This window comes from Oscarella lobularis, chromosome 11 (assembly GCF_947507565.1).
Source record: "Oscarella lobularis chromosome 11, ooOscLobu1.1, whole genome shotgun sequence".
In the NCBI taxonomy this organism is placed as follows: Eukaryota; Metazoa; Porifera; class Homoscleromorpha; order Homosclerophorida; family Oscarellidae; genus Oscarella; species Oscarella lobularis.
This window is the reverse complement of record NC_089185.1, coordinates 1692597-1704970: the sequence shown is the minus strand read 5'-3', so window position 1 is coordinate 1704970 and position 12374 is coordinate 1692597. Positions and strand designations below refer to the sequence as shown.

General features: G+C 46.4%; 1 non-coding gene across 1 annotated transcript; it reads left to right on the top strand.

Annotated features, from left to right (window-relative positions):
* The first annotated feature begins 9077 nt into the window (after nt 1-9077).
* Nucleotides 9078-9148, top strand: Trnag-ucc (transfer RNA glycine (anticodon UCC)). The gene has a single exon. It is a non-coding gene; the product is annotated as a tRNA-Gly (tRNA).
* The last annotated feature ends 3226 nt before the right edge of the window (nt 9149-12374 follow it).

Here is a 12374-nt window from a genome sequence, read left to right as displayed (position 1 = left end):
TTTGATACTCTGTCGAAAGACACTCTTCTTCGTCAGTGCTCAGACGGCCACAAGCAAAATGCGGTAAATTGATGTATAACTACAGTACTTACTTCTTTATCGTCATTAATAAGAAGCTTAAAAAAGTTTTTTGTATCTTTGCTTCATCGCCAACAAAACGCTCTGATCCGTAAGTTGTATTAAGGCCGTGACATTGGTCGTCGTCCTGCTCATGCTAAGTGGTCATGTGGTCGATTATTTCAACGTCGGTTGAATTGAGTGGCACTTCTTGTGCTGTCGATTCCAGAGTCTCGTTCATATTGTCGTCCTCTTCGTCGACGTACATCACGTCTCAGTTATCGGGTCGGAATCCGGCGGCGAGAAGCGCTTTTCCGCACGCGTCGTTGGGCAGCAAAAACATTGCACGCCGTATGCCGTCTTCAGAAACACGTTTTGTGCAATCAGGGTGTACAGAACAGTTAGTTTTTAATTAAGCAGTAATAGCGCTTTTGGCACGTTTGGGACAAAGCTGTATGAACCCAATGCTTGAAAAGTTGGGAATTAATCCGAGCGTTGCTCTGACAGTGATATAATAACGGTGGCACATTCATATTGACGTTTTCAAAGCATTTAAACCACGAAATCAATACAGGAAAGTGCCGACGCTCACAAAATTATCGCTCAGAGATAAGCCAAGTCATCCTGGTTACAAACCCGGAACTCGCCATCGCAAAAGGAGCGGAACCGTAAAATCCAACGTTACCAGAACTAAGCAGCCTCCATTGGCCACAATTGACACTCCTAGAAAGATAGCGCTGATTTCTACATTTTGAGGTTGCTTTCTGGCACACAAATCCGAATGTGCGAGAATAGGACATAAAAGACGGCGAGGGCAATAGAAAAGTAACGGCAAAGAAAGATTTCGTTTACATCTATGTAAAGATAAAATCAGATAAGTTTTTAACAGGTGTGCTCACATTGGCTGTTAGGAGAGGGAGTTGAAAGCCGATCAGGACAGAGCCTACGCAGCGTCACTGCTTGCTAACGAACAAAAGGTGAACATGTAGCTGTTTTGGAGTGATATTTACGCTCCAGTTCTTCCAGGAGAGAGACCGTGAAGAACAAGAACGACGAATTCAAACAAATCACACTCTTCACAGATCGTTCAAATCGCTATTGCAGGACGAGCCGTCCGGCGACGAATATGACGTTGCACAGTCAGGGCTAAACTGCCTGACTCAAGTATCAAAGTGAGACGCTGTCGCTTCAACGACGTATTTCAGGTACAGCTGTTAGTACGGTACCTTATCTGTTTTCATTGTCTCTATTTTAGGAGATTGTGCTCTGGTGCTGTCAGGACGAAAGTATCATCGACCCGCCTCATCTTTCTATTGCAGATGGATCCCAGAGGCGGACGAAAATAATTTCAATTCATGAGAACGAAGCAGTTGAAATTGGCGAGGTATTCAGGGGTTCAACGAGCAACATGATCTTCGTATACAATGAAGGAGCTCAATCAGTAATAACTATTCGCCACTGTTATGTCTCGAATATAGGTAACGGAAGCGATAGTGACAGGACCACACGTGTAGGCAGTGGAAGGGTCACCGAAAATGACAATAACACCCAGGAAAAGGCGCTTGAGTAAAGCTTAGTGACAATTGTACGACACGTGATTCACGTAATTGGCTTTGCAGCAGTGAAAGTACCTCGCTGAAAGATTTCATCGACAGAACGACACAGCGCTTCCATCGTGCAATAACAGAGCGCGAATCCTATCAGGTTGTACCTGTCAGACGAGGAAAAGCTCTACTGGACGCGTTCTGTTGGCTCAATCGCATTTCTTTCGATGCCTTTGCCAGAATAAAGGTCAAAGCATGTATATGCATATGTTACACAACTACGGCGAGGGCCAGACCACGCCCGAGTGCGTATCCCACGAGCATTAGTAGTTGTGTAATAAGCTTATATAATGGTACGGGATCGCGGGCCAATCAGGAGGGCAAATTCAAACGCTAATTAGCTTATGTAAGAGCCAATCAGTAGCGCACATACATTCAAACGCCACTTTGCGGAAAGGGTTACCATGGAAGACAGCCTCGAAAGCGATTTCGAACTGCGACATCGGATGGCGACTTAGCGAAGCTGTTGGAAGGTCGTGTTTCTCGAAACACGAAGAAACACCGCATGAGCTGCTAAAATCTTCAACGACTGGAAGTGCTCAAAGAATATTCTTGACCGATTAAAAACGTTTACCGTTTTCCAGCTAAACTACCATATTCCGCACTATGTTGCAGAAGTGAAACCAGCGAAAGGAGAGGAGTACAATCCCGAAACAGTCTACGCGATTGTCGTGGGAATTCAGAGATTTCTGAGAGAGAACGGTCAACCTGTTACAGAATTTTTTTACTGATCAGCAGTTTCAAATCGTTCGCAACGTTGTGGTGGCCCAGATGAAGAAGCTAACGGCAGAAGGACATGCGAAACCGCCTGTGCAGGCGGAGCCGCTTACACAGGACATGGAAGAAAAGCTGTGGGAACGGAAGGTTTTCGGGTCTCATTCAGGACAGGCGCTTCTTTACACGGTATTCTTCTATGTGTCGAAATGCTTTGGTTTGAGATCCTTGACGGATGGAAGTTTCGTGTTTTGGAGAGGACGCCGAGGGACAATACGTTGTCGGCGTCGAATTTGTCGGGGGCGAGTCGAAAAACTACCAAGGAGATCTGGCTCAGCAAAACGTCAAAGCTAAGAGACGCAGACACTACAGCTCTCCGTTATGTCTATTTTTTTCTTGACCACCTGAAACTGTTATATCTCGCTATCAAACACGAAGACACTATCAGCCACTTCTAAAAACGCCTTTTGCTAAGGCTGAAAACGGGAAGAATCGTTAAACATCCGGGTAAATACGATGAGAAAGTGGATTCCGACGATGCTTTCGTCTATCGATGTGGAGGGCCGTTTTACTGCTCATTCATCCAAATTAAGTTGCGCTACACAGCTTTACGAAAGCGGAGTCGATCAGTGACTGATAAAAGAAAAAACGGCTATTGAAGCGTTAGAGCGTACAAGCGAACGTCCGCTAAGCAACAAGCTGACGTGAGCCGATTTCTCGATCCGCTACAGCCGGAGCGAACGTCCGCTAAGCAACAAGCTGACGTTAGTCGAATTATCGAGCCGCCACCGCCGTAAATTTGCTCGAAAGGTGAAAGCAAACCTACCGAAGCCAAAGGTTACTTCTGCGGCGTAGATTCCGTCTACTAGTCGACATCGGAAAGTTCGCACGAATCGCTAGAGAAGTTCTAAGCTAGCGCGAATCTTACCAACTTCACCTTCAACTTCAGTCTTCGATGACGTTCGCGAACTGCCGTTCCTTGAGTTGTGTTGGGTTTTGGAGCCCCTCCGCATGTTTTGCTTTTTTTCTCAGTTGGCTTATTGCCACGGCGCCTTGAGCGGTATTTAACAATGAACATACGCAATGCGCATTAACAGACAAGAGTGGTGTATAGGGAAGAGTGGGAAAACCGAGACATACCACTCTAATGAGCGCTCCTGATTGGCTCGCAATCACGTGTATATAATATCAAATAAAGTCGTGATTCTTTACCACTTCGCTTGTCAAACTCTGGAAGATCTGTTGGAAGGAAAAGGCATTAACATTTTATGTCATTGCCAACTTTCTTTGACAGTTTGTGACAGACGTTCTTCCAGCAGCTCTTAACCTGGTTCACTTCAGTAGTAGTCTCGTGCGTGAGGCGACGGGTTTGCACACAAAAGAAGCCGCCGTCTGGATGTGTTACGTTGCGAGGCTACGCGGACTTCCCCTTCAGGTTTCCCTGCAGCAGTCACATGTGCATACCGCACCCAGACCAGGGTTGGTGAACGTGCTGCGGTATGTGTTTCAGCTTCCTCAAACTACTTGAATTATTCAAGTGGAGAAGTCAGTGGCACCAGGACAACTTGAACTTGCAAAGACATCTCCTCGAAGTCAGCGATGAGATCAGCGATGCTCTGGAGATCAACAAAAGAGAGCCGACTCGGATGAGTGACTTGAACGTGGAAAACTGAAGTTGACGTCGCGGGAAATTTCTCATTCCCAATTCCCCTCGGATGTGACTTCTTAGTGGACCAGAACGTGAACATGGACTTCGGAACGGGGGTTGGTGACTCTTAAGGCCCTAGTAATGCTGCACCAAGTGAACTATTGATATCAACGAACACAGCATTTCTTTTCGGTGAGAAGAGGTTCGGTAGCTTGTGCAAAGACTGAACAGGAAGTAGGTTGATACGCGCTAAGAGATTTTTCTGCCGGCAAAAAAGAAACGTTGGGACTGGAGTGTCCGTTGCCGCCACTCTGAAACCGTCACGGCCGCTACCAAGCGGGATCTCCTCTCTAAATTGCCGATCCAGTCTTTTGCTGCGAGAGAGATATACTATAGACGGTGAGTGCGATTGTTAAGTGCAGTTTGAGACGCGATTATGTAACTTAGTGGCCACGCGTTCCCTTGGGAGCAATGGGCGGAAGGGAAAAAAAGACGGGCACGAGACTGTACTTGATCCATCAGATCTAGAAACGAGGACCCCGGTGCGCTCGTCGACATAAACAACACCATCACAAGACAGTCGCCGAGACAGGAAGCTGCTCAAAAAGCCGACGAAAGATCGAATTTCATCTCAAGTTCGTTTCCTGCGTGACAGGACGAAAGGACGGTGACAAAGGGTACTTAGTGAAGGTGAAAAAATCGCAAGGAGCGTTGTTATGGTGAAGGCCCATTCACACTGGCGACGTAACGTAACGTAACGTAGTGTGACGTCACAAATAGTTAACGTAACGTAGCGTAAGGTAACGTAAGACCATTCACACTTGTGCTACGTGACAATCAACAACGGAAAGGAATCGGCGCCTACTTTTGCTGTTCTTTCTGCATCGAAGACGCCAGCGGGTTAGACGGATTAATCATCATAGGGAAAAGAAAGGAGAATACCATAGTCTTATCAACAAAATGAGGCTATTGATTGCAAAAGCTTTTATAAATATTTTTGTATGACGCCCTCTACGTAGTTATTGGTCCGTCACGGATCTGACGTCATAGTGGATTAAGATAGTTATTGGCTAGTTAGTGGGGGTCTTGCGAGAGGGTTGAGTGGGTGTTTTGTCTTTATCGAGAGCTCCGGACTACGGTCCGGAAAGACAATAAAGAGGAGTTGCACGCAACGCCGGAGGCCAGCGTTGCATTTGGGGGCCTGTCCAGGATTCTTCAGCGGCGCAGAAGCGGAAAAAGGACGCGATTTCCGGTGCAGCGGAGAAATTCATTCATCGCGGATCAAGAATCGGATCGTCTATGCGTGACGCGTGTCGAATTTTATGTCGATACGCTCCGCTCATTTTTGTATACGTAGCCGTTTGCTGTTTTACGTCCGTTTTCACGGTGGCGTCGCGATGTCGAACGAGATCGACGACGTTGGCAGCGATGGCCACGAATGGAGAGCGTCGACGCGAGGCCGACGTGGCTCAGAATCGCGACGACGAGATCGTGAGAGCCGAAACGGAAGTTATAGTCGCAGAGGCGACTGATTGAGGGCTCCGAATCGCGACGGCGAGGTCGTGCGAGCCGAGATTGAAGTCGAAGAAGCGGTGGGGAAAGACGACGAGCGTACGTCTGCCACGGAAGAGCGTTTTCGACGTTTGAGTGCCCGAGGTCGCGACATCGAAGTCGTGGGACGAGGGGGAAGAGTTCAGAAAAGTCCTCCGAGCGATGGAAGCACGTGCGATGCAAGCTGAGAAGACCGTCGCAGAAATCGAAGAAGTCCTCCGAGCGACGGAGGCAGAAGCGGCAGGTAACAAAATCGCTGCAAAGGAGCGTGATGAGGCAGTGGATCTCATCCACCAGATGAGGAGAGATCAGTCAAGGCAGATCGCTGATCTGGAACCTTCTTTCGCAGACGCGGGAAGAGATTGGAAAATCGAACTTCTACAGATGAAGGATGACATGCGATCGTCAGCGGACGAAGCCTTACGCGTCGAGAAAGAGGAGAAGGCTCGATTGAGCGCTCGCGTCAGCGAGTTGGAAAGACTGGTGAAGTCAAACGAGTCGAACTCGTTGGGAAGTGCTGACGGCCACAGGAACGACAGCCGAGATCAAGAACTTCGAAGCGACGGGGAAAACGAGAGGGAACCTCAAAAGGTCGACAAATCGCCCACATCGGATCTAGCCAGTCTCATTCGTACGCTGAATCTGCCTCGTCTTCATCGGTTCTCGGGCGAGAAAGTGAATGACTCGGACGAAGCTAGGCAATTCGTTAGGAATTTTGAGAAGTACGCACGTTTGGCTCGCTGGTCCGAGGAGGAGAAACTTCCTCAATTCGAGTGCCATCTCCAGGGGAGGGCTTTGCGAATTTTCGATTTTCTTACTCCGGAACAGAAATTGACGTACTAATCGGCCAAGGGAGCCCTTCTGAAGACAGTGATTCCCGTTCAATTGGAATCTTTCCAGCAAAGCCGGTTTTATGCACACAAAGACAGAAGGACGGGGAGGCGGTAAACGACTTCGCCGAGTCGCTTCAACATCTCTTCGAAGAGGGGTTCAAGGAATTGAGAGTCGATCCTGTTCTTCGAGATCGAATGATGCTAGGACAGTTTGAACAGGGTCTGCTTTTTTGTTGACAACGGCATCTCAAATATCCAATTGGCTCGTTTTTTGGCGTGAATCAGGCCAGGATGGCAGAAGCAGTCGAAGACCAATTAATGTCGAGGAGGTTGTGCAGGAATGGCGAAAACGAGACTTCTTCGCAAATTGATCGAAACGAATCGCGTCGAGTCGAGGATCGATCCGAGACGCGTTCAGAAAGTGGCTCGGAGTCGGCGTCGAAAGGAAATAATTATAAAAGGAATAAATCACACATCAGGTGTTACCAGTGCTGGGAAATGGGGCACTATGCTTCGGAGCGTCAAAACCCGAAGTCGGACGATACGAAGTCGAAGCGTCGCGACGAGAAGTCTTCTGCTCGCGTCGCCGTTGTGCGAGACAATGCTAAGAAAGAAACAGAAAAGACGGGGATAATTCGGACTCGAAACGACCTTTCCTTTGTGTTCAATTCGGTTCTGTTGAAGTCGAAGCTCATGTGGACACCGCCGCCTCGGCCAAAATCATCTCTGAAGAGATCTTCAATCAGCTTGATCCATCGAATCGTCAGCTACCTGATCGTACGCTTACGGATTTCAGTCGGCAGGAAATTCTAGTTCTGGCCCAGGCGAAAATCGACGTATCTGTCAACAGCAAAAAGGCCGTCATTCCAGTGTATATTCAAAAGGCAGCGGAGTTTCCGTGTCTTCTAAGCATCGACGCTATTCTGCAGCTGAAGCTGATTGAGCTGGCTCCAGGGGTTGAATTGAAGAGTCGTCCTAGCGATAGGTCGAAAGTACATCTCATTTCATTACGTCGAATTATACCTCGTGATGCCGAGTCGGTCGCAATTAAAGCGTCATCTCCGTCGAAGGACAGTCCGTTGCTCTTAGAACAGGAGACTCAGCTGACGGAAAAATCAGGGCTCACGATCGAGGATGCGTTACTGATTCCTGATGGGAAAGTGAGACTAACACCACGGAGGCCCCTCAGGAAGTCCGAGAGAACACAGCGATTGACCAAGTCGAATCCGTTGAAGACGCAAAGAAGAAATACACTTTGTTAAGCAAAATCGACGACCTCAAAGTCTCGGAAGGGGCGTGGGCGAAAGAGGACGAAGAAGTTATGAGAGTTGTCGTCAGTCGTTTCAGCGATCTTTTCTCTATCGACAAGTTCGACCTGGGTAGGATGGCGCTCGCCGAGGTCGGCAAGAATCTCGAGGGGGAGGAAGGGCCAATAAGCCTTCCGGTTGCTGCGAATTCTACATCATCGACCCAGAAGTACGAACAGAGAGCTAGGAGTGAGTCTGACCTGAAAATATGGAATGCGGACCGATCGAAGATCGCCGGTCAGCAGATCGAGCATCCGTTCCTATCCAATATTATTCAACCAGAGGCCCCTCCCGAATCGCTCATCGTCGAAAGGATTCGACCTTGCCCCGAGGAAGTTCCCGACGACGATCATCAACGCCGTCGAGGGACGCACAGTCTCCGACGCCGGGGAAGATGTAAGGCTGGGAACTCAGTAAGCTACGTAGTTATTAGTCCGTCACGGATCTGACGTCATAGTGGATTAAGATAGGTATTGCCTAGTTAGTGGGGGTCTTGCGAGACGGTTGAGTGGGTTTGTTGTCTTTATCGAGAGCTCCGGAGTACTGCCCGGAAAGTCAATAAAGAGGAGTTGCACGTAACGCCAGAGGCCAGCGTTACAGAGACTCTAATCAAACTATCGCCTTTAGCTATCAAGTTGGACATTCTACAGTATGCAACATCATCAAACATACCAGTACAGCGATATGGAATACTCTAAGGCCATTGTACATAAGTACCCCCACTTCATCTTCTGACTGGAAAGAAATTAGCAGAGAATTCAATCAATATTGGAATTTTCCTCATTGTATCGGCAGTATCGACGGAAAGCAAATAGTTATTCAGGCAACAAACGGAGCTGGCTCTCTATATTATAACTATAATATTATAACTATAAGCATTCTCATATAAATGTATTTCTTGGAGACCCTGCTTTCCCCTTACGTGAAAATATTCTACGCCCATATCCAGGAAAAGGCGGGACCAGAAATATGGTCTATTTAACCAAAAATTCGGTCTTTTTATAGAGCGAAGGCATTTACTGATGATGAAAATATCACTTTCAATCGCGCTTCCGAAAAGAGATGTACCAGCAGACGAAAACTGAATGTCGTCGAGGGGTCATACTGACGGCAGCGACTCGGACGAATGAGCTTTGCATTCATCCCTGCGGATAACAAGGCCAATTTTGTTTAGCTGCTTTTCGAACGACTGAAAGGATGAGACAACCGACGAACGAGGACCCAGAAGAACAGCGGCGTCAAGGTAACTTGTTCTATACCCAGTGTGGAGACGAGAGTGAGAATCCGACAAACTCTAAAACCGTCAGACTTAAAATCTGATATAATATGGGTTCAAGTCCCAGTAGTGGCGATTACAAGACTAGCACGCATAGTTTAACGGTAAAATGGTTGACTTCCAATCAGCGGTTGTGGGTTCAATTCCCACTGTGTGTAACAAGTAATTTAATCCTTCATGTAGAGTAGACTAATGGTTGGTCACTAGACTCATGATCTAGGTATGTAGGTTCGATTCCTACCTCTGCTTTAACCCCACTCCTGTAATAATTTTAGGAGTGTTGAGTTTAAAGACAATAAAGAAATGTATGAAGCTTTTTATCCAGAATTATTTCTAAGTCTAGCAGTGTTGGTCCTGGTTATCTATGGAGTTTATCAGCCAACATTAAAAACAGCAATAATAATTTTGTTGGTTACAGGATTAATGGCCCTCCCTAACGAACAGTTTTTATTTTGAGAAGATAAGACGCTTGATCTAACAAACGGGCTTTTGACAATTAATAGTTGAATATCTATTACAAAATTAATTATTGGCCACTGTGGTGGAATAGGTTGTCTAGATCTACTTTGGACAAAGAATCGTAAAGATCAATCGCTAAGAAGAAACATGTTTCTTGTTCAAGCTGAAATGCCGAAAACGCCGGAAATACAGTCTTGAGTGGGCGTGGTCAAAAAAATTTTGGCCCCCCAACAAAAATTCGTTCCGCCGCCGTTGAGAGCGGCCGTCCTGTCGGCACCACATCTCATAGTTATCGTCGTGCTGTGGTCTTTGCAAGAAACCCTACGACCTCGGCTGGTGCATCTACGTTGACATAGAGAATGCTAAAGACAAAATGAAAAAACTCAAACGCAAACTCGATCAGCTCCTTGATGAAAGACAAAGTGATTACTAAAGAATTACACTTGGAAGAACCTCTCGAAAGAAAACCCAGAATTAGGTACCACATAACCCTTGTGCTTATTGCAAATAGTGAAAAAGACAAACTAAATTATTGCTTTTACGCGAAATGTGTTTTATGCGTTGCGTTGTGTTATTTCATTCGCGTTTTCTTTATCACAACATGCAGAGAATTAGGAGAAACCTTCCGCATTTTTATTATTGAGTTTGCTACGTTGAGAATGTAAGTGAAATGAAAGATATTTCATAACGACGTTTTTTTGAAAAATGTACTTGATTGTGCTCTTAAATACAAACATAAATAATATGTTGTCCTGTAAATGAACGACGAATCACAACTGTGCTTTTTGTTGCCCTAAAAAGACAGATCTTTTAGAATGATAGCTCCAGTACGAACATTCATAGCAGAACAGTATCATTTTAAAACAGCACGAGGAAGCTTGTATAAGCGCAGGGACAATCATTTCTGCGACATTTTGGCGCGCTGAGGAGTGTTTTAAAATGATAGCGATGGCTGTGGGTGGGCCGCGTATGATTGCACGTGACGACCCGTGCGTTAGAAGTTGACGTCAGTGTTTTTAATAATGTTTTACTACGCTGGCTTAGCACCAAGTCTTTCCTTCTTTCGCCCAGAATTACTCAGACACTCATTGCTTTTTAAGATGAGCCATTCTTGCTCCCACCAACAAATCCGTTTACCTCATAAATGACAACCTTCTCAAACTCATTCCAACTCAAGGATGACACTACATAATCCATTAATATAACAGTCGAAACTGAATTCCTTAATTCTCTTAATCCAACCGGACTACCACCTTTAGTCCTAACTTTAAAAAGTGGTGCCCCTATAACGCTCTTAGAAACCTTGACCTACGCAATGGTGCCAAACTAATAGTTCGACAGCTACTATATCAGTCGACCGATACGAAATTGAACACGTTTTCCTGTTTTAATTCTTCCATAACCTTTAGACACTACAATATCATTCAAACGTCTAAATTTCATGTACTAACATGTTTTGCAATGACAATCAATAAATCTTAAGGCCAAACACTTGAAACAGTCGATCTGAACCTCGCTTCTAACTGTTTCTCTCATGGACGGTTTTACGTCGCCTGTTTTTGCGCCAGAACACACGAAACCATTTGCATCCTAGCTGAAAGTAACGAAACAGCTTTTGTAGTTTAAACTGAAATCCCCAGCTAAATCCCACAACCACTGCCTATTTCCGTCGCCTATAATGCCAGGAGATACAAACTTTAGTCAAAATATATACCCTCTACGCAACATCCAGTTGAAGACGGGTATTCAGCTAGTCAATGATTCTATGATGCAAACGTTGAGTGCCTCTGTGGCAAAGGGCTTGAGGATATATAGCATTCAGGGCAGTTCAGAGACAGCAAGATTTTGTGAAATGTTTGATCGAGCATTCGATTGCCCTAATGCACGGCATCAATGCGGCTCTAAATAAGATAGCCAGAGCTACAAATCAACAGAAATCGAGAGACTGAAGGTAGGTCATTTAAATGAGCATGATACTGTAACAAACCATTAACAGTGGCTGAAGACGTATTTTTGGAGTATTAGCGAGAATGGAACCGATGGGTAGATTACCAAACTGGTCTGTTAGAAAGTGACTTCGAAAAACCTTCGAAAAAAGAATTCGCGACGAGTTCGAAGCAATTCGGGACGAAATTCGCGCGAAATACGCGATAAAACGCCGTCCCAAAGTCAGTCATCGACGCGCGCTAACATACGCATTGTCTGTGACGTAGCAAGACAGTACTACGTTAAAAGACATTACGCGCGAAGTGTTCTATTGTTATAGAATACAAAATGATTAGATGACGTCTTCAAAGGATTGCAAAATATGTCACTGACATATGTGGATATGATGCAATTGCTCGCCCCACCCTCGAGCCACAATATACAAGTGACTCGTCCGCAGCCATTCGGGCACTCGCCCTGTTCTCGCAGAGGGAACCAATCGTAAATCTCGGCACTGACGAAGGATCACAACGATCCGAAACCGGTCTGCCCACTGAGATATTGCGATCCCACAGCGAGAAAGATTGCAGCGAGTGTTCGAATGGTAGTGGGCGAGAGAATCATCAGCGTAATTCGCTACGAAGAAGAAGAACAAGAAGAAGACGAGATGGCTACAACAGAAGCGTCGCCACGCACGTCGACGCCCAAGAGCCCGAAAGGGCACGTGGAGAGTCACGATGACGAGGCAGATGCCACCACCCTTAGTCGGGACAGCCGAAGCGAAAGCAACTGTAATCATGTCCGATAACGACGAACGTTTGGAGCAACAGCGACTACGTTGAAAAATATGGGCCCAGGGAAGCGGCGCGTGACAGTCGAAGAGCTCGCTCGACGTCACGAAGCGCAGGTACAGCTTGCCCGAGAGCAGCGTGCCTATCTACAGGGTCGAAAATCGACGGCGGCACCCTCGTACAGCCGTTTACGATCCCGCTCCTGTCA